The sequence below is a fragment of the Apis florea genome, unplaced genomic scaffold (assembly GCF_048593485.1).
Source record: "Apis florea isolate Af1SG1 unplaced genomic scaffold, ASM4859348v1 contig_3203_pilon, whole genome shotgun sequence".
In the NCBI taxonomy this organism is placed as follows: Eukaryota; Metazoa; Arthropoda; class Insecta; order Hymenoptera; family Apidae; genus Apis; species Apis florea.
In genome coordinates, this window is record NW_028256723.1 from 4,089,158 (window position 1) to 4,110,140 (window position 20,983).

The 20,983-nt window shown below is 39.8% G+C and overlaps 1 protein-coding gene and 1 long non-coding RNA gene across 5 annotated transcripts in view; one reads left to right on the forward strand and one right to left on the reverse strand.

Annotated features, from left to right (window-relative positions):
- Nucleotides 1–20,983, forward strand: part of mam (neurogenic protein mastermind) — a 214,835-nt gene that overhangs the window by 164,650 nt on the left and 29,202 nt on the right. The window lies entirely within an intron of this gene.
- On the reverse strand, nt 1,644–18,069 carry LOC116414431 (uncharacterized). Its single transcript, XR_004224964.2, has 2 exons — nt 17,884–18,069; nt 1,644–2,731 (listed from the first exon to the last, which is right to left on the reverse strand). It is a non-coding gene; the product is annotated as an uncharacterized LOC116414431 (long non-coding RNA).

Sequence of the window (20,983 nt, forward strand, 5' to 3'; positions counted from 1 at the left end):
ACTTTTTTTTCGAAAGAAAGGTTATCGGTTTTCATTTTAATACGCTTGCTACGTGGAATCGTGTGCCCTTCAATCCGCATTTCCTCGACATTAAAAAGTAAAAATATTCGAAGAAAAATATTGGCGAAATTTCGAAATTTCTTTTCCTTTCAAAGAATGATCCGTTATCCCGTTTCAAGCTCATTAAGATCGGTGAGGAAGGAGGAAGTTTAATTGGCAGGGTGATATAAGAATTATGAGAAAGAAGTACGAGGAGTAAGTGATTATTCTTATCAATTCTGGTAGAACGAAAAACGAACTGGAGAAGAATATATTATAATGGATTTATAAATGGTGTGGACAGTTTCAAAATGGTGCGAAAAAAAAGAGAGAGAGTTTAAGGATTTTGCATTGCTGTCGAGGAGGAATCTTTGTTCTTCTCCCATAAGGCGACGTCCTTCCCGAACGGCGATTTAAAAGGTTCAAAGATTAGGGCAAACGTAGCCTGTAAATATTTGTCCACGGTACTTGACACCGATCCCGAAGCCGTGTTTGAGAGGCTATACAGCCAATAGCTTTTCAAGTTTAGTTTTCAGTTTACCTTTTCCAACGCGGGCCCCTCCGCGCTCGCTCCTCCATTGTTTTTCTTTCCCTCGCGAGGACGCGGTATTTCTGCACTCCTTCTGCAAAATCGAACACGTCACAAGGTTACCTCGATCTATTATAGATCCTGCCCCACCCCTTTCGCTTTATTATTCGCGAAAAGAAAGAAGAAAAAAAAACACTTCGATTAAAATCGAATTTTAATTAGCAAACGAACACGCGACGCCTACCTGACGTGTTCGATCACTGTTCCTTCCATTTTTTTTGGAAAATTCCAAAGAAGGAGCGGAAGCCTATTTTAAGAATAAAGCTTAAATTCACAATAAAAGTGAACTCTACTTCAAAACCCTCTTTTTGGACAATCTTTGTTAACAAATCGGGGAAAATGAAGCGATGTATTCAAGGGGGGGTAGAGGAGCCATTAACAAACCGTGGAAGGCGCGAGAGAGATGGAGCAATCGGCGGATGCTCGCGACCTCGAACGGCTGGCTCGTATCTACGGTTCCACCATAAACCACCCCCGCGACTTGACACTCCAGGCACGTAGTATAATTCTTTGCTCCCCCGCCTCGCCCCTCTTCCACAGAGGGTCCGCAATATAACCACCCCTCCCCTCGCCTTTATCCTCTCGCGTTTCCTCCTCGTCCTTCTCGCGTCCTCCTCCTTCGTGTACTCCTCGTGGAAACACGATACTCATGGAAGAGTGCAATGTTTTCCTGCGAGTCGGTGTGCGTTTCATAGCGCGTAATTCAAAGTCGAGGAGGCACGCCTGTACGAGGATTTTGGGCGATGATTGTGGAAAAGGGTCGACAAGGTAGGCTGGAAAATGAATTTATGGAATTTTTTGTCATGGAAAACGATTGATCTTTGGATCGGTATGAAGGGTTAATGGCGACGCATACGGTTTTATCTAGGAATTTTTATCGTAAAACTAAAATAATAAGCGTATATTTAAATGAAGAATTATTAAACCAATTATTAATAAAACCTCTCTTACTAAATTTAACGAAACTGGTGATCCTATGTTAGATGAACATAACATAGTAAAGCTACTGAAGGTATAAAATTAATCATTCCTTTATTAATTAATCGACTATTTTTGTTTGTCTATGAATTGAATTAACTAAAAAAAAAAAAAATAAATAAACCAGAAGAACTTAATCCATGAGCAATTATTATTACATATCCACCAATTAAACTTAATTTTAAAAAAGTTAATATTCTTATAATTAATAACCCTATATGAACAATAGAATTGCAACAATTGATTTTATATCACATTTGACACAAACCCCTATTAACCTCAATAAAATCGTCAGCAATTGGATTTTATCAATCGATAAGTAGAATTATAGATTTCTTTTCGAATCGCGAGGTTTGGACTCGAATAGTAGAACATCAGTTCCATATATTGGTTTTTCATCTATCTGCCAACCTTTGAACCGCGGACAAAGACAAGACGGTGAACCTCGACACGACGAATTTTCACTATATATATATAGTATTTCGTGGTCTCGAGTTCAAATCAAGTTTCGATCCGATTTTGCAACATCTCCTCGAACTTTAACTCTTTCGTACCTCGCCATTCTACATTTAATTGTCATACATATATTTAGTGAATAAAAATAATTCCAGGGACTGTCTTTAAATATAGTCGATCTTCGAGAATGTTCAGAGAAAAATTCGGTGAATTTGAGATCGTGTCGAGGAACCACCTCCCAGTTTTTTTCAACCCTCGAGCAGAAGCACGAGTCCGCGCCGGTATCGCGTCGTGTTGCATTAGAGAGGCGACGAGGCGGCACACGCCATCGTCGTCCTCGGGGCTTCTTCCATTTCCACCGGTCCTGTGCCGGTCGTCCCTCGACGACCCGTTTCCAACCCCCGCCTCGAACGCCCCCACTCGATGTGATGCATGTCCTTCGTTCTACTTCTGTAACCGCGTTTCGCTCTGCTTCGCTCCAAGGCCTCGCTCGCGGACCAACCCCTTTTCCTTTTCATCCTTAAACCGTCTGCGTTCGGTATTTCCGCCCTGATCGATTTTCTCCCCGCGTTTATTCCTGGATTTCGTCCGTATTCGTCTTTTCTCTCTCTCTCTCTTCTTCGTTTTCGTTTCGTCCCCTCCCTTCGTTGGAAGATTATATCGTTGAGGCTGGAATTAAAAGCGAGTTTAACTTCAAGATTTTTTTGCTACTTTAAGAGGATTTTGGATTTAAATTTAATAATAAAAAAAAGAAAAATCGTTCAATTTCGAATGAAAAACGGTAAAGGTATGTAGTGTTGTAGTATATATTTGAATATAATATTTGTATTATTTAGTATTTATATGGTATTATTATTATTCTTATTATTTATGATGTTTAACTGATGTATAATTATATTTATCGAATACGAAAATGTTCATCAATTTCTTTTAATTAAATTATAATCAAATTTGCACGAAAACTTTTTTGATCCCTTGATCTTTTTTTTATAAAATAGAGTAATCGATTATTAACGATGATACAAAAGCCATTTCTTAATATATTTGTAATAATAAAATAGCTTTTTCTAATGTTTAAACTGTAGCCAGTTGTTCAGATAATTTCAGATAATTCGATTATTGAAATTCTCTTTAATTGTTTGTATCGATATTAGCAAGTACATTGAATTATGAAGAGTTGTGTTTCAATTCATCTCTATTAAAAAATAAAACATCGTGAAAATTGCAATTTGAAATTTACAAGAACAATTTTCACCAACGCTTTCGCCCTTATTATTGATGATTCTTATTGATGGGAATATTTCCAAGAATAATCTCGGATATGTGAAATAGAAAATGTGTAACGATTTATTTAAAACGTTACTTTTTTTTTAAGAAACTTACAGAATTTCAGAAACCTTTGCTTTAAACAATTTCAATCTTGCACTCGAATTTAGGAAGGTTACCAATCAACTCGGAATTATTTTTCACATTCGATCAAGAATGAAAACATTTTTCAATACATTACAAGTTTTAGTAGAAAAAATTTGGAAAATACACAAATTTTATCTCCATCTCAAACCATTGATCAATGAAAATCTATATATATATATATATATATATATTGATTTTTCAAAATTTTTAAAAAATAAATAAAACAAACTTCTAAATTGGAAGGAACATAGGACACACACGAATAAAAGCTCCAATATTCCTCTCGAAAACACAATCTTGTTTTACAATAGCGAGAAAATATATATAAAAAAAAAAAAAAAAAAAAAAAAACAACCGTGAAAGATCGAAAAAGTAAAAAATGATACAAATATAATATTGAAAAAATTACATTTTATAGTTTTGCATTGTATGATATCGTTCAAAACAGTGGCCAATATTTTAATTCTTTTGGTTTGGATGGCTGCTGTCTACTCGTCGGCTGTATTTGTGCGTATATAAAAATACAAAGAAATTTATGTTGTCTTTTATTTTTTATTTTTCTTTGAAGATTTTTTTTCATAAATAAATGATCTCGAGAATAAAATCAATGGCGAGGGTTTCCAAGGGTTAACTCTGTTAACGATTCTGTGATGAAACGAAGGGTGAAAAGCGCGTGGCAGTCGAGAATAGGCAAACAATAAGATCATACGTTGCGTTGAATCGTTGAATATTTTTCGACGCGATGATATCGAGCGTGTCGGTATTACCGGGTTCTAATTTCTAATCTCATTATCTTCTAATGTTATTAGAGAGGTTAGATGCGTTAGAATATCTTCAATTATTGATCGAACTCGTATTTCGATATCGAAATTTGGCAAGTATTCGGTTCGAGCTAACACGAAAGGTTACAAGTTTGGAAAGAGAAAAAGTTTAAAAATTATAATTATTACAATGATGCGTCATAAAAGCATTGGCAAACTTGCGGCGATGTTCGTTTCAGCAGATGATGAAAAGTCTTAGGACGTTTGTTATATTTTTGACAAAATTTCGAAACAAATAACTTTGCTTAGGAATTAAAAGATTGTTTAGAAGATTTTTAAATATAAAGTAGAATTCAAATTTTTGAAGTTTCGTTTCAATGATGTACAGAAGATACGTTTCTATTCCAGTTTCTCTATTTCGATGTAAATTTTGTATTTGTGTATGGAAAGAACCATGAACGTTTTGAAAAATTCACGGTTTACCTTCAACTGTTTCGCAAACATCGTGTATTCTACATTGCAAATCAACCACGTGTCTCACTTGCGCAAATAACGTAACCTCTTCTATCACTTTTGACATCAATTCAATCTTGCATCGAGTGACCCATCTCTTAACCATAGTCGATATACATCAATTGATTTGTTAAAAATTGTTTTTTCATTAAACAATTCTCTAATTATTTTTATTCCTAATTATTAAAATCATCTTCGATTCGACCAATCTTCATCACTCTCGATCACACACATATTTGCTTCCATCGAAATCAAAACGAGATAGATTAATTATCGCCAAATTGTGTGAATAAAATATTAGATACTCGGGAAGAGAAACGGATCAGAACTCGGTTTCGAAGAAGAGAGGAGAAAAAGATGCCCCAATCTGAATTTTTATTCGACGCCAGAAAAGCGCGTGGTTTGGAAGAACGAATCTGTCAAGCTTGGGGAGAAGAATAGGATGGAAAAACGAAGTGATAGGCGATGGAAAAAAGTGCGATCTTGGCTCGAAGCTATTGACTTTCCTTAAGGTAGGTATTACCACTCTTGGATACCACGAGGCCTGTCTCTGGTGAGGAAGAGGACTCTACCTACCCTTCTTCTCTCCTGTAACAGCCTCGTCCAGGAGTAGGTGGTCTCCAGCCTTGGTGCGGAGGATCTCGAAACGCAGATACGGAAGGGGAGTGTTTTACGTGTAGGTGGATAGGATAAGACGTGGGTAGTTTCGAGTCCCAGATACCAGAGTTAAGGAAACTCTTGGTCGACACAAATCTCTCCGCGGGAAAAAACGATTCTTCTGGTCGGCCGGCCTATTCTAGACGCGGCTTTCTCGTTTGTAATTTCGAGGGACTCGAAGGACTAATATCTCACTCTCTTTCCCGCTGAGGATGCTCCCTTGACCTTAACTCCTCTTCGCTTTAGATATTGCCAAGGTGAAGTCCTTATAGAAACTCCTGGAAAAAAGATAAGATACTTTTGCTGGATAGTTTGTGTCGAATGCTAATGGATGATCTTAACACGATCGAAGAAGAATAGAGTTAAAATAATTTCTTATTAAAAATATTTATATGAAATATGAAAAGTTACTTAAAGTTACGATCTCATTCGCTGTTATAACGTTATATTCTTACTCGTTTAATCCAAAGAGAAGAGATTCTCAGGAGAATACCGATCAGGTTATCCGGCTACAAAATCGTTTGTACGGGAAATCCGCCAATTATTTCGTCCATGCGGCGTATTTAGAATTCTAACCTAACAGAACGTTCGGAACTTCGATACCATTCGACGGTCACAGAATCCATCGATACCGCCCCGTAGTTGCAGAATCGATAACTTGGTTGCGTCCTCGTTCGTTATGCACCTTCGAGATTATCGGTGTATTCCTTTTGCCATTAGCGGGATGAGGGAGAAAGAGAGAGGAAAAGGTAGAATCGATCGTCTGCCAGGCTTCTGGATGACCTGGGATCCGTAGTCGCGATAGCGTTGCTTATCGATTACCGTTAAGGGTGGTCGTTAAACAAGTTACCTACCTACTTCTCGAAGGTAACAGTGCTCCACGTTCAATCTTCTAAATAGGTATACCTCTTCATGAATCGATGATGTTCAGTTCGTACGAATAGCGAAGGATGATATTTGCACGAGCGAAATTTTGGATAATTTTAGGTTAAGTATTGAAAGATGAAATAATACAATAAAGATTTTTCATATTCTTTTTTGACGGTAAAAGTAGCATGACTAATAATTCATCGTGCTGTAATTTTATACTTCCAAATTTCCAAATTCAAATCTTTTCCGATAGCAACATTATACACGATATCGCGAACCGATTTCAGCAAAGCCGAACGAATAGATAAAATCGGAAAACTAATCCGTGTTCCATTCTCAGTATAGATAATCAATATACTATGAAATTTTTACCAAACTGATTTTTTCTTTCCAACGAAATAAGATAATCATAATTTCACAGACCTCTGATTGAAAAATTCATTGTAGAACGTGTGAATACGTTTAATCAAGTCCTCGAGAGTTTTTAGAATCACGGCTATTCATTTTCCATTGTTCTTTAAATCCGAAATAATTCAATCTAACCTAACCTCATAAGTGTGCAACCACTGTGATATCCAAGCTCTTAAAGCAATGTAGATTTTCACGAAATACCGAGAATCCACTCAATCTCCAGTGTCAACAATTGAATTCTCTGTTTTTAACAAGCTCTCGTTCGCCAAAATCCACAAAGTTTTACACCACAGGTGCAAACGACCACGTGTACGCGCGCACCAGTTTCGTCGATACAAGCGACACGGTGTGCACAACGAGAAACAAGCGAAACGAGAATAAAGAGTGGGGGAAAGTGGAGGAAGCAGAGTCCTCGAAGACGAGTGGTTTTGCGACGAGGAGTCAGAGTAGTGCCGAATAGAACATAGTCTGCCATTACCGTACTGGCTCTCGGGTAATGAAGGCGGCACCGGTGTCGACGACGAGAACGATGCTGCCGGCGTCGACGTAGGGCGCACCGGTGCAAAGTAACGGCGTGATCAATGCCGCAACGCTAATTAATTAACATTCCCTCGCGCAAGAGGTCTCTGGTAGACACACCTATACGCGAGAGAGGAAAGCGCCCTTTCTCTTCGTTCTGCCACGGTTAGCGCTATTCTCCCTCCCCTTCTTGCCCCTTTTGCCTTCGTGTACCGTTTCTCTTGGGTTGCATATAGTTGTCTCTTTTCCTCAAACGCGATCAACTTACACCGACGTACTTACTCTCGACTCGCTGCTGTTTCTCTCTCTCCCTCTTTCTCTATATATCTTTCGCTTTCCATCTCTAGCGTTCTGTCTCGCTCTCGCTCTATCCTTTTCGTTCTAGCAACTTTAACGCCAACGATCGTTACCGTACCGCGATAACGACGACGCCGACTACGGCTACCAGCCGGTAGAAATATTCCTGAGAGGATTATTTCGTGGCGAGCCGAGAGACGAGGTCTCGTGCCGCGGCGAATCTATGAACTGGATACGTACGTAAAGCGTACGAATTGGAGAGATTCGGAAGAATTAAAAGTCACGTTGCGGGATCGAAGAAATGCGTGTGTTCTTACCTAAAGATAGAAAACGATACGAAAAGATGATGCAAAAAAATTTTTTAAAATCTCTTTTCTTCTTTAATTCTTGATAAGGTAAAAATAAATTGATTTTGATTAATCAATTCGCCATATAGTTAACGGTATAAACGTAATGGGGCCAGTTCGGTGACTTCGAAGTTAAGTAAAGCACCGATCGATAAGTATTTCCGGAAAAATAAAACCGTGAACACGAAGCAATCCCATCAAATTTCTATCTTTCTCTCTACTCGAAGCCACGAAATAACTCAAAATATCGATTCGACGAAATAAAGTTTGCTCTTTTGCGAAAATATTACAATCGGACAATTTAAATTTTAACTAATACAGATAGCAAAAAAAAAATTCGACCAACATACGACACATATATTTTCCCCTACCACCAATATAAACCATCGGCCAAAAAAGAAAGAAATTATTCGAAGGAATCCTTTACTCGGCCAACGAAAACACGGTCCCACGAAAGAGGAGGCCGCTTGATCGTTCCTCTTCAAAAATGAATCTGTCTATTTGCTTAAAAGCGAGTCGGGCTCTGCCGGCTTTTTCATCCGTCGCCTGACTATTTCACGAGGCAATCCGCTTTCGCGCGAACCGATAGCGACCGTTCGCTTAGACAGACTTGCTTGCCCCACTCGTTCCTCTCTCGTAGGATTAAATCGCGTCTCATCCTCCGGGCTACCGGTCGATATCTCTGCCCGATGGAAGAACGTTGACCAGGAGGACGACGAAACTAACCAAGGATACGTTTTCCGCATATGCTGTAGCGCGCGCGCGCATCTCTACTTTCTCCATGCATATACACGTATTGTAACATCAAAGACAGTAAGACAATTAGACAGTAAGAGATTTACAATGCAATTTATTCTTCGAAATCGATGATCGAATTTAAGAATTTTAGGGATTTATAATTCCAAAATTTTTTTTTCCGCAGAATGGAAAATTCGTACGAAATCGAATTCGATATTGAATTGAAGTATGAAGAAAACGAACCGAGTTCGTTAGCTACGTAATTTTGGCGCTAAAGTCGAATATCTTTTAAAGTGGATCAAATTTTTGACTTCGCTCTTCGTTCTCTCGTACCCAGAAGCAAGTTGGGTGAGTGAATTTAGTTGAATAGTCTCTTCACTTCACCAATGTTCTACCACCATACTAGGAAGCTTTATAAGAGATAGAATATCAGTTTCATATTGGTTTTTGATCTACTCGCTAAGGTAGAAATCCCATTCGGCCTACCCTACCACCAGTCTCTCGAAAGTAGGACAGCGAAGAAGGATTCTCGCCGCGAGCGAGACAGGGCAGAGGGAAGGTGCTGTGGATTTTTCCGACGTCAGAGTCAGAAAAGAGCGCGCCAACGTTTCCACTCGCGATGAAGTCTCGCATTATTGGAACCGTGGAAACGCTTAACGTGGCTAAATTAAAATCGCTTCGGCGTATCGCTGCTCCATTGTTTCAATCGAATCGATCCTCCTCGATACTTGATTCCGTGATGTATAACGCGATTAATTAATTCCCCCGTGTTTATATTCGCGGATTCGATGAAATGTGTATTGCTCATTTGACGCGGCACCTAAATAAATCAAAATTCGCATTTTTTTCTTTTTTTATATATTACAATATACAAAATTAAATTACAAAAGTCGCATAAAGTGGTGGATCTTCTCGAACATCCAAAGCAAACGAAAGATCAATTTTTGAACAAAATTTCTAAGAAGAAGGAAGAAAGAGAAGTTTAATATTCCTTTCAACATTCCTGGAGCAATTTTTTGATAAACGCGAAGCCTAGGAAACCAGTTAAGGGATGAGGGTGACATGCCTAGATCATTGTGTTACACGACATTGTGTTAATCGTTCAGGACTCGTTAATCCGCGCGAGGAGGAATCACGGGGGGAGGATCGGCTCGAAGGAGTTTCAGAAAATCGATCAGGCCTCCTCCGTCTCTCCTCCACCGTGCGTTGCTCCGTGAACCGGTTTAAAGCAGTTCGACGCAGGGTGGTTTTACTAATTGGTGCTGAGCATCGATTACCAACCACCTTTCCCCTTCGCCCGTCTCCTGCCCGTGTCGATGCAGCACCGCGTCGTTCCCTCTTCAATTTCTCGGCCATATTCGAAGAAGCCTCCTTCCTTCGCCTCCTCGTTTCGCCCTTATCGATACCGCGTGCGATCGAACGTGGATAATTTCTCTGTTGAATAACCAATCGATAATACCAACCAGTTGTTTTAAGGATTATATATATATGTTGTTTCGTAAAAATCGTTTTCGAATATTATCGTTACGTGTATGCAATCACGCGGAGTGGTTTGGAGAACAGAGAGGAGGACAATTTCTGGCCGATCGATGATTTCCACTCCGTTACGTAATACGTTGTTTTGTGGGCATTCCCAGGTTTGTGGAAATGGGAAGAGGAGATGCGCTGGTTCGGGGTTGGAAAATTCGTGATCGATATGAAGTACGGTGTTCAATCTATTTTTGAAAATTTTACTTCTTTTATTGGATATAGTTCATCTTGAAATTTTGCTAGAATACGAGGTTTTTTTCGCTACGACGTTCTCAAGAAACTACGCTACGAAGCCAGTTTATCACAAAATACTTCTTCTTCGTCTCGGCTTCATTGTCACGGTGGGGGGTGACAGGCGTCAAAACTGGGACAAGTTTGCCCGCCCAGTCGAGTCCCGCAGTCGTTAGAGGGTTACTCGGAGCGAGATAGATGCGGTTGAAGCTGGAACGAGGCGTCGTGCACTTCCCGCGCCACTTTCTTATTCATAACCGTGATCCGCTCGAGGTGAAGAGATTCTGCGCAAAGACTGCGCCGTGGAAAAGAAAATCACGGGCTCGATATCGAGGGGTGCACAGAATCTCGACACGGAACCGGCGATTGCCGCGAAAACAAAGAGAGCAGCAACGCCTACGCGATAATTAATACGCGGTCGAAGATGTGTACGAGGTGTTCTCGGTGGAAACCGAGAGAAGTGATTAATGACGACGAGTTTGCCGGCCTTCTTCCACCCATTGTGGCCGGACTAATTATGTCCTGGCCTATCGGACGGTCAGAAACCTTCCTCTCCGTATGGATGCGAATGAACTCTGAGATACGAGGCCATTAAGAAATGACTAGCGTTTAACTCTCGTCACTTTTGTTTATTTTTTTTTTTTTTTTTTGATAGAAGGTGATTTGATGATTTTTTTTTTTGTTGGAATAGGGGTGTTGAGATTGGAAGAGATTTACAGGGGGTAATTAGGATGACGGTGGATTTGGATTCCATGGTTTAAGCATTTTCGAGCTCTTCTCTGATAAACAAGGATTACTTTAACGACCTGATATCGATAATTTTATCAAACTTAACCTATCACTCTCTGGATTAATCCATATCCATGTTCTACTACTCCAATGATCAATGGTACCTTACCTTTTTCCACCTTTTAACGATCTAATATCAGTCGTTTTATCAATGCAACAATAACTTTATCAAACTCAACCTACCATTCTGTGGATTTTCCATATCTATGTCCTATTACTCCAATGGTACCATTTATCTTTTTCCATCATTAATCTAATATCAGTTGCTTTATCAATGCAACAAACTTTATCTAATTTAGCCTACTATTCTCTAGATTTTCCATATCCATGTTCTACTACTCCAATGACCAATAGTACCATTTACCTTTTTCCAGCTTTTAACGATCTGATATCAGTCGTTTTATCAATGCAACAATAACTTTATCAAACTCAACCTACCATTCTGTGGATTTTCCATATCCATATTACTCCAATGATCAATGGTACCATTTACCTTTTTCGAGCTGTTGTGATAAACAAAGATTTCTTTAACAATCTGATATCGATAACTTTATCAAACTCAATCTACCATTCTCTGGATTTTCCATATCTATGTCCTATTACTCCAATGACCAATGGTACCATTTATCTTTTTCCATCATTAATCTAATATCAGTTGCTTTATCAATGCAACAAACTTTATCTAATTTAGCCTACTATTCTCTAGATTTTCCATATCCATGTTCTACTACTCCAATGACCAATAGTACCATTTACCTTTTTCCAGCTTTTAACGATCTGATATCAGTCGTTTTATCAATGCAACAATAACTTTATCAAACTCAACCTACCATTCTGTGGATTTTCCATATCGTATTACTCCAATGACCAATGGTACCATTTACCTTTTTCGAGCTGTCGTGATAAACAAAGATTTCTTTAACAATCTGATATCGATAACTTTATCAAACTCAACCTACCATTCTCTGGATTTTCCATATCTATGTCCTATTACTCCAATGACCAATGGTACCATTTACTTTTTTCCAGCTGTCGTGATAAACAAAGATTACTTTAACAATCTGATATCGATAACTTTATCAAACTCAACCTATCACTCTCTGGATCAATCCATATCCACATCCTATTCCACCGATCACCACTGACCACAACGGTACATTTACCTTTTTCAACTAATAAACAATTACTTTCAACAATCTGATTTCAGCCCTTTGAAGTTTCTTTTAACGTATTAATTGGACATCTACGAACAATTACTCTATCTCAAACTCAACCTACCGGATTTTCCATACCCATTCTCATGCACCCTATTCTACTCGAATGGTACACCATTTACCTTTTCACTCGTCACTTGGATAGGCGCGCAAAGAGAGCCCGGGTCAAAGTACCAAAACGTTAAACTTCGTCTCGACATTCTCTCTCTCTCTCTCTCTCTCTTTCTCTGTATTTCGCATCGGCCAACATCGGCCAGAGGCGCACCCTCTAGTAGCACCGCTCATCACCGGGTATACCTGTGATGGCCTCTCCGCATCGTCCCCATATCAGACACGTATGGGAGTAGACAGAATATACAGAGCACTAAATGCCGGTATCGGAAATCGATATCGTAGGAGCCACAGGCAGCAGCAACCACTCTTCGTACGGCCCCCTCTCCACCCCTGTGTCGAGCCCCTCTTTCACTTTCCTTCCACCTACAACCGATTCTCTCTCTCTCTCTCTCTTCTCCTTTCTTCTTTTCCTCGCAATTTCATTAGGTCCTCGTCCGCCTTACTTTCGACGGCCATCCTTTCGTTCGCTGGGTTCACGTGGAATTTTTCAAAGAGGTTTGAAATCAACCACACGTATGTACGTTTCAGTGTTCTAATTCCTTTCGCTTGTTGCGCTCGATTGCTCGAAAATCTATATCTCGATACACAGATAGAGAATTCGAATCTTGAAATCTGGAATTGAAAAAAATGCTCGTTCACAAATTTATTTATTACACGACTCGTTCGAAATAAATTTGAGTTAATCTTACCAGCCACTTCACTTCTTTGCATAGACTTTTAAATATCCTTGTCGGCTAACAACCGCCTCCACGAATGCTAGTTAAATAACTGTATCGATCACAACAGCACTCCATAAGAGAGAGAAAGAGTGTAGCAACCCTTCTTCTCGGTAAACGCTTATTTTCGCGTGTGCTCGCGTATGAAAAAAAGGGTCTCAAAGGTAAAGAGAAATGGAGGACGAGGGAGGGAGGAAAGGGTGGCGCGTCGGTTGTGTATGGGAAAACGAGAGTAGAAAGGGGATGGTCGGTCGGAGAGCTCAAAATCACAGAGAAAATAGGGTGCAGACGCGTTCTCCTGTTACATTAAAACGCGGAGTAACGCGATGTTAACGCGCTTTGAGACGCGTTTCGAATTCGCCCGGCCGAGCTTTTTAATTCCTCGGCGATCGCGCACGCACTTTGCGCGAATCCTGGCCAGTCTCCTCCCCTCTCCTCCGTTTAACCATGCTTCGCGGTTCTCGAATTTTTCCCCGTCGACTTGTTTCATAGAGTTTAGAAGATAAATTTCCAAAAAATTATTTATCGTTTTAATCCTCAAAAATCCTCCTATTTTTCTTGCGCTACGAGAGATTTATGAAAGGATTGAGTAGGATATAAAATATAATTGAACTATCGATGTCTAAAGAATATATCGTTTCTGAAAGGAAGAATTCATCGAAAGAAGTTTACGTTATCGTTAAATTTTTTAATCGTTTTAGTATCGATTTTATGTATCGATTTTACGCGCGGTGAATGATTTTAATAGGGATAATTGAAGGAAGAAGAAAAGAAAAGAACAATTTTATTAAACATCGTAATTGATATCATCATGGCAAAAGTCAATTGCATTCTCGAAACTCTCGACGTATTGTTCCACTACTTTGTCGCTTCCCTCGTTTCTTTGCCCTTTCTATCCTCTCGTTGCCAGCTTCGAGGATAAAGCTGATGCAAATCTACAAACGCGCAGTGACTTTAACGGTCGAAATATTATCCAAACAGCTCGTGGAGCAGAAATTAGCTTGTCGAATTTCGACAATTGTATAAAAATAATCATAGTCGACTATTATTGAAAAGAATGGAACGGTTTCTCTTACGAGTTTCGCTTTGATTGAAAGTAGCGCGAAAAAAGATTTATTTGCAGCAGACGGGAAAATCCGTTTTCTCCTCGATTCCCTCGGCGTAAGAATCATCAGCATCATCCGATACGCTTCGAATTCGTGCTTCGAAATGATCAAATTTAATTAGCCAACGCTTTCGAAACGACGGAGAACGCAAATAGATCCGCGACCGCGCGGAGATTTAAATGCGCGCGGTTCTAATTAAAAAGCTTGCAACTTTTGCGGATTCCCGTCGAATTTAAAGAAAAAAAGAGAACTGAGTCGAGCGAAATTAATACGAATTTACAGCGAAAGAAAACTTGCTTAATTGATCGTTCCGGATGATATTTTTGTTCATAACTCGGTATGATAATTATCTTAAAAAAATATGTGGAGATATAAAACTTTGGAATCATATTTTTTCCACAATTTGTATAATATACAAATTTTCATTGACATTAACAATAAAGAAAAATTGGTAGAAAGAACGTTTAAAATTCGTTCACTCGTCCATCATTCTTTACCTCGGTTTACTCTTTTCGAGAAGCATTCAATCACCTTTGCACTCGTATTTCTATTCAAAAAGGTTACCAATCAACTAACAAAAGTCCCTAGAATTACGTAATTATATATATTTATATATATATATATATATTAAAATATTGTTGATCATTAAAATATTGTTGATCATTAATATATCTCTCGCGATATAAATCAATAGCGATAATAATTACACGAATCAAAAGATCTTTGTAAATTAATATTCTAACGAAAATACATTATATTTAGTTTAGTAAGTTTTATTAAAGGAAATCAAAAAGAAGAGTAGGAGAAAAATTGTGTAAATAAAAAGTTATGTCGAAGAAACTACTTTATAATTAAACCTATTTCCTCGTGCACATCTAACACGCTATCTATATTAAAAATTTGAGAAGGTGTCATATCTATAACATTTTTTTAATTCGAAAAATGAAGAATTATCGGGCTTCCGACGTCCACAGTTTTTCGAAACGCGTGTTAATATCCGTTTGCTCGAGAAGAGAGGAGAGAGGTGTCGATCACGTCCCGTTCCGCAATGTCCACGGCTGCTCCACACTCTCTCTCTCTCTCTCCGACTCGCCGCCCTCTCAAAGCCACCTTCCTTTGAACCGTGCAATTTATGCTTCGCGTGACAGAAAGCGGGGAAGTTTTCGCGGCGGGTTATTTATGTATCCTTGCGCAACTAAATTCGATTAAACCGGGCTTCCTCCCCTCCCTCCGCTCGCTAAAATTAGGATGCATTAATTTCGTAACTAAAGTTTGCATCGCGGCGAGCAAAGCATCGCGCTCTGCCCGCGAGAGGGAGACCGCTCCCTATCGAGAAATTTTTCGAATTAAATTATCTCGCTTTCACTTTCGTTCCCATTAATTCTCTCAATTGGATGGGTCTTACTAAATAAAATCGCCATAATCCATCTCCTTATCAACCACTATGTGTCTGTGCATGTACTTTCTAAAAGAAAGTGACTTCGACCCCCAACTTCGTAACTTCACCTTGTAAAAGTAAATTTAACTTTAACATTAGTTTCATTCACTTAGTTAGGATAAAAAGATTAATTCTTTTTCGACAATTCGAAAAAAGTAATGTCAAAGGAGTCTTGAAATTATTTTCACGTCAGACACGCCTGATACATAACTTAATATAACTCAGTTTCACTCATATCCTTGTGACTAGTTAAGGCAGAAGAGATTAATTCTTCTTAACAATTCGAAAAAAATAATTTCGAAAGAATCTTGAAATTATTTTCAGATCTAATATAACTCAGTTTCAGTCACATACTTGTGATTACTTAAGGCAGAAGAGATTAATTCTTCTTAACAACTCGAAAAGAATAATGTCACCTGCAATGCCTAACATATAGCTCTAACTCAATTTCACTCATATCTTGATTATTTAAGAGGAAGAAGTTAATTCTTCGAAAAAATAATGTTAAAGGAGTCACTACCTTCTGGAACGCCTCAAACTTGGTATATGTACGCGACAGAGCGACCTCAACCTCACCTTATAAAAATAACTCTAACACTAACTCAGTTTTATTCACATCCTTGTGATTATTTGTAAGATGAGAATTTAATTAAATTAAGAGTTAATCTCTCCTAACAATCCGAAAAAATAATGAAAAATCCTTCCCAAAGGAGCCTCGAAATTCTAGCTTCCACCCTCAACTTCACCTTATAAAAATAACTCCAACTCAATTCTATTCACATCTAATTTTCTAATTTCTAAGATGAAAAGGATTAATTAAATTAAGAGTTAATAATCCGGAAAAAATAATCCCAAAGAAGTCTTGAAATCCTAACTTCACCTTGCAAAAACAACTCCAACTCAGTTCCATCCACATCCTTGTGATCATTTATAAAGATGCGAAGGGTTAAATTAGATCAAGAGTTAAGTTAATCCTTCCTAATTCAAAAAAATAATTCCAACTCCAACTCAGTTCTATTCACATCTAATCTTCTAATTTCTAAAGATGAAAAGGATTAATTAAATTAAGAGTTAACTTAATCTTTCCTAACAATCCGAAAAAAATAATCCCAAAGAAGTCTTGAAATCCTAACTTCACCTTGCAAAAACAACTCCAACTCAGTTCCATCCACATCCTTGTGATCATTTGCGAAGAGTTAAATCAATTAGAGTCAAGTTAATCCTTCGATTCGAAAAGAAGTAACATCAAACGAAACCGTTTTGGAGGGCAATCGGTCGAAGGAGGCTGCCTATTAAAACACCGCGATACGTCCTTATGAACGGTGGCGACTCAGGATCGATCCGTCGACCAATTAGTCGCGCGAGGCGTCACTGCGAAATTTAAAGGGTACACACTGTATCCCCCGGATCGATCCGGGCGGAGTATGCGCCCCGTGTGATCGCACCGTGTCTATCCGTGGCGGGTCAGAAGCTTTGGACGCGGGCCCTTCGGCACGTCGGTTTGTCCCGAGGGTTGGTTAATCATCGAGTTACGCGATATCCGCGTCGACGGTGCACCCGATATCGACCCAGGAAGCCGTGTGCGCGGCTTAACCTACGCGGGAAGTGTCCCTCGGCCGAGAATATTGCCTCGACTTCTCGGCTTATGCGCGCCATCCCCCGCTTGAACCGTGTTCAACCGTTTCCCTTTCACCGTGCGTAACCCGACCTCTGTCTCTATCTCTCTCTATTCTCCTTCTCGGTTCGCTACGTTCTTGCTCGCCCTTTCCACGAGTCATTAACCACGCGTTAAATTGTACCCTCTCTCTCTTTCTTGCGCGCGCGCGAGTACAAGCTCTCGAACTGGCCGAAAATTTGTCACCACTACCACCACCACCACCACTCTCGAGGAGTTTGTTGACCGAGAGCGCGTGCAAATCGATTCGATACCGCTGCTTCACATGTGCATACCGGCTTTTTCACGATCGAGTTGTGCGTAAAATATCCGGAGGGAGGGGAGTGGAGGAGGATTGAGAATTTTTTTGAGAGGGCTTTGAGACAGCTGTCGACGTACAACACAAGTATGCGATTTATATATTTACGTTTTCATCGAATGAGATTGAGATTAAATTGGTATTCCCAAAAATTAATTTCGGAGGGCACTGAGAGAGTACGTACGAGATTCAGAAGATGTTGAGACCGCTTGTACAGGAAGCGGTAGGAAGCCCTTGTACACGATGATGATGGAATGCAGAGAGCGACAGACGTACGCGAAAGATTCCCGCTGGTAATCAGCTTAATTACCTTCCGCTCGAAAGTGCCGGACAACGTGAGCCGGTTAATGCACGGCGACTAATTGACCGCTGTAAGGGTTCACGAGCATGGCCATTTAACACCGGCGATCGTGCGCAGTGTGAATCATAATAATAGAACAAGTGCTGGCGCGTATAAACGTTTCAAACGTTTCGAACCTCCGACTACGCTTCTACTTAAATGGCCGTTTCGTGGTATTTTTACCTCGAAGGGATCGGGGAGAATGTGGTCGAGTTTGGGCTATAAAATTATATTAATTTTTTTGTTGTGTAATTGTTATTCGCAATAGATTTGATATTATTTAGTTCTTTAAACCTTCGAGAGAGAAAATATTATTTAATATTTTTACGTAATAGCTACTCTCTTCAAACAGCGGTTTCGTTTTTTACCAAGCATCGTCCCGCGCGATAATTAGCCACTTGAAACGTGCGTTTCTCGTCCTTCAGGGTGGCGCCACCACGGCCGCTCGATGAATCGCATTCTTCCCAGCACGTGAACGCGTAATGCGTTCTTCCCCACTCTTTCGCCTCCGCATACTCGCTCGTGTATTCTCGTTGCTCGTTTCCATCCACGATGCGCAGATGCGGCGACGGATCGAGCGCAGTGAAATTAAAATTATCGCGTCTCCGACGCCGTTTTCGTCGCTTTGGACGCTGAGTAACGTGGATCCGCGATAACGAGCACTCCGACAAAAATTGAAGCGATAGAATCGACGAGAAAGTCCGACAATATTGCGTTACGCGTAGATGGCGCTGCTTTTCAGTTTCTTATGGAAATACGTTATTTCGATTTTTTATATATTTTTGAACTATAACTTTAATTACTTCGTTACTCAAAATATGTTTTATAAATCAATATATCAACCAACAAACTTACTTATAAATATCTAAAATATAAACTGGATAAACTAGATCGAAGCATCTAACAATTATTCAAATAGAGATATTTGACGAATATTAATGATACAATTTCTCAGATAAAATTTTTCACAAGATTTTCAAACCTCGTGTGGATCAATAGCACACCGATCGATCCGGTCACATCGATCGCGAGAGGGCATGCCCGAGTACATCTCGCGGTACATAAATTTATCAGCATCCCGGTGATTTCCCCGACGTATTCAAGAGGTTATATCGGGAACGTCGATGCTGTTGGTTCTCTCGCCACTTACGCTCGCGCGAGAAAGAGAGAGAGAGAGAGAGTTCCAGAGGCGGCGGGAATGGCAGTTCCTCGAATCAACCGTGTGCAATCCGAACGTGTACTCTGTTCGAGTGGCAAAGGGAACGAAGGGAATGTAGTATATATCCCGAGAGGAAGAGAGACGGTTCGAGAGAGAAGGCGAAACAAGAGAGAGAGAGAGAGAGAGTTGGGTGTGGAACGCAGCGAGGAGGCGGCGAAGAGGAAGAGGAAGGAGGAAATGGTAGATTGGCGTATAGCGGGGAGAATGGGGGGAGAGATAAAGAAAGAAAAAGTAGTTTAAGCTCGTGTGTGCAGACTCGAGTCGCGTGTGGCCTTCGAATTCTTCATGGCAACTTGGCTCGCAACCCTCCTCCGTTTTATCCGCCCCTGTCACCGTCACAGTCACGTGACCACACCCTTGCGCGTGCCGGAAAATACCCTCGCGTTTCACCTTGCAACGTGTTCACGGCTATCGTTACGCGTTTTCGCCTCTCCTCGTCCGGCGATGGAGGAATCGATGTGAATTTCTTCTTAAGTTTCTTCCGTCCAGGTGACGATAGAGGCGGTTAAATGACGGCGGATCGAGGGATCACACCTGTTACGGTGTGAAACGATTATCTCCCAAGGACACGCCTAAAGTTAAAAGTACGATTCCAGGGGGTAATGTCCGATCGATTTCTCGTGAAGGAAATAACGGACAGCTTCTGGTAAGAATTTAAATCGAAGCAATGCTCGATCGTGTTCGTTAGTGTATCCTGTTTCGACAAGGATTGACACAAAGGAAAACCTCATTCACGAATTATAATATTAATTGGAGAAATTTAGCACGAATCACACTCGAAGCTACCTTCAATACCATTTTTTACGATCCCAAAGAAGTTGTATCAACGTTACAATTTTATATTATAATAACACACGAAAATTATTCGCAATTCGACGTTGCGTATAAACAGTACAATCAGAGTGTCGATAGGGTTCTCTTTAGTTTAGTCGAGCAGATTATCAAGTGGAGCTCGGTTAGGAGAAAGGTCTCTCGTGTCCGACAATAGGTACGGTTGCACTACTGAAAAGCGGGCTCTCGTGTGTGTCTGGCTGCTCCACCGATCTGTGCTCGCCTCGAAGGCCGATTTAAAGGCGGGGAAACGAGGCGAGGAGAGAGAGAATCGAAGAAATCGAGACACGACGAGGGGGCGTGTGTATCGAGATTTTATTTTGTTGAAGAAGACGGTGCACACAGGGCAATTTGGATCGATTTGTAAGGTAACGTGAATACCTGTGTTTCTTTCTTGGATGAAATGACAAGATTATTTGAAAATATAGAAATTTTACATAAGATTCGAGTAAAATGAAGTATTATGCTGTTTTAACGTGGATGAATAGAGTGAATAAGTTTAATGGGATTAATTGAACGATAATTTATTTATTCGAGTTAAAATATGTATAATACACGCGTTACAATGAAATAATATGTTATTGATACACACAGATGGATGTAATATTCGTTCGAATTGATTAAAATTTGGAATGAGAAAATTTCCGTGAAAGAATTATAAATTCAATTTTAAAGAGGAGGAAAGTTTCGCGTGAAGAGATTAATGAAAACGGAAACGTGAAACAATGAAGATAATGAAAAGGAAGCGAATACAATAAAGGGAGGAAATGGAAGGAATTTTGGAAGCCAATGAAAAATTCCAATGGAAAACCTCGTATTTCTTTCAAACACACACACACACACACACACACACACACACACACACACACACACACACATATATATATATATTTA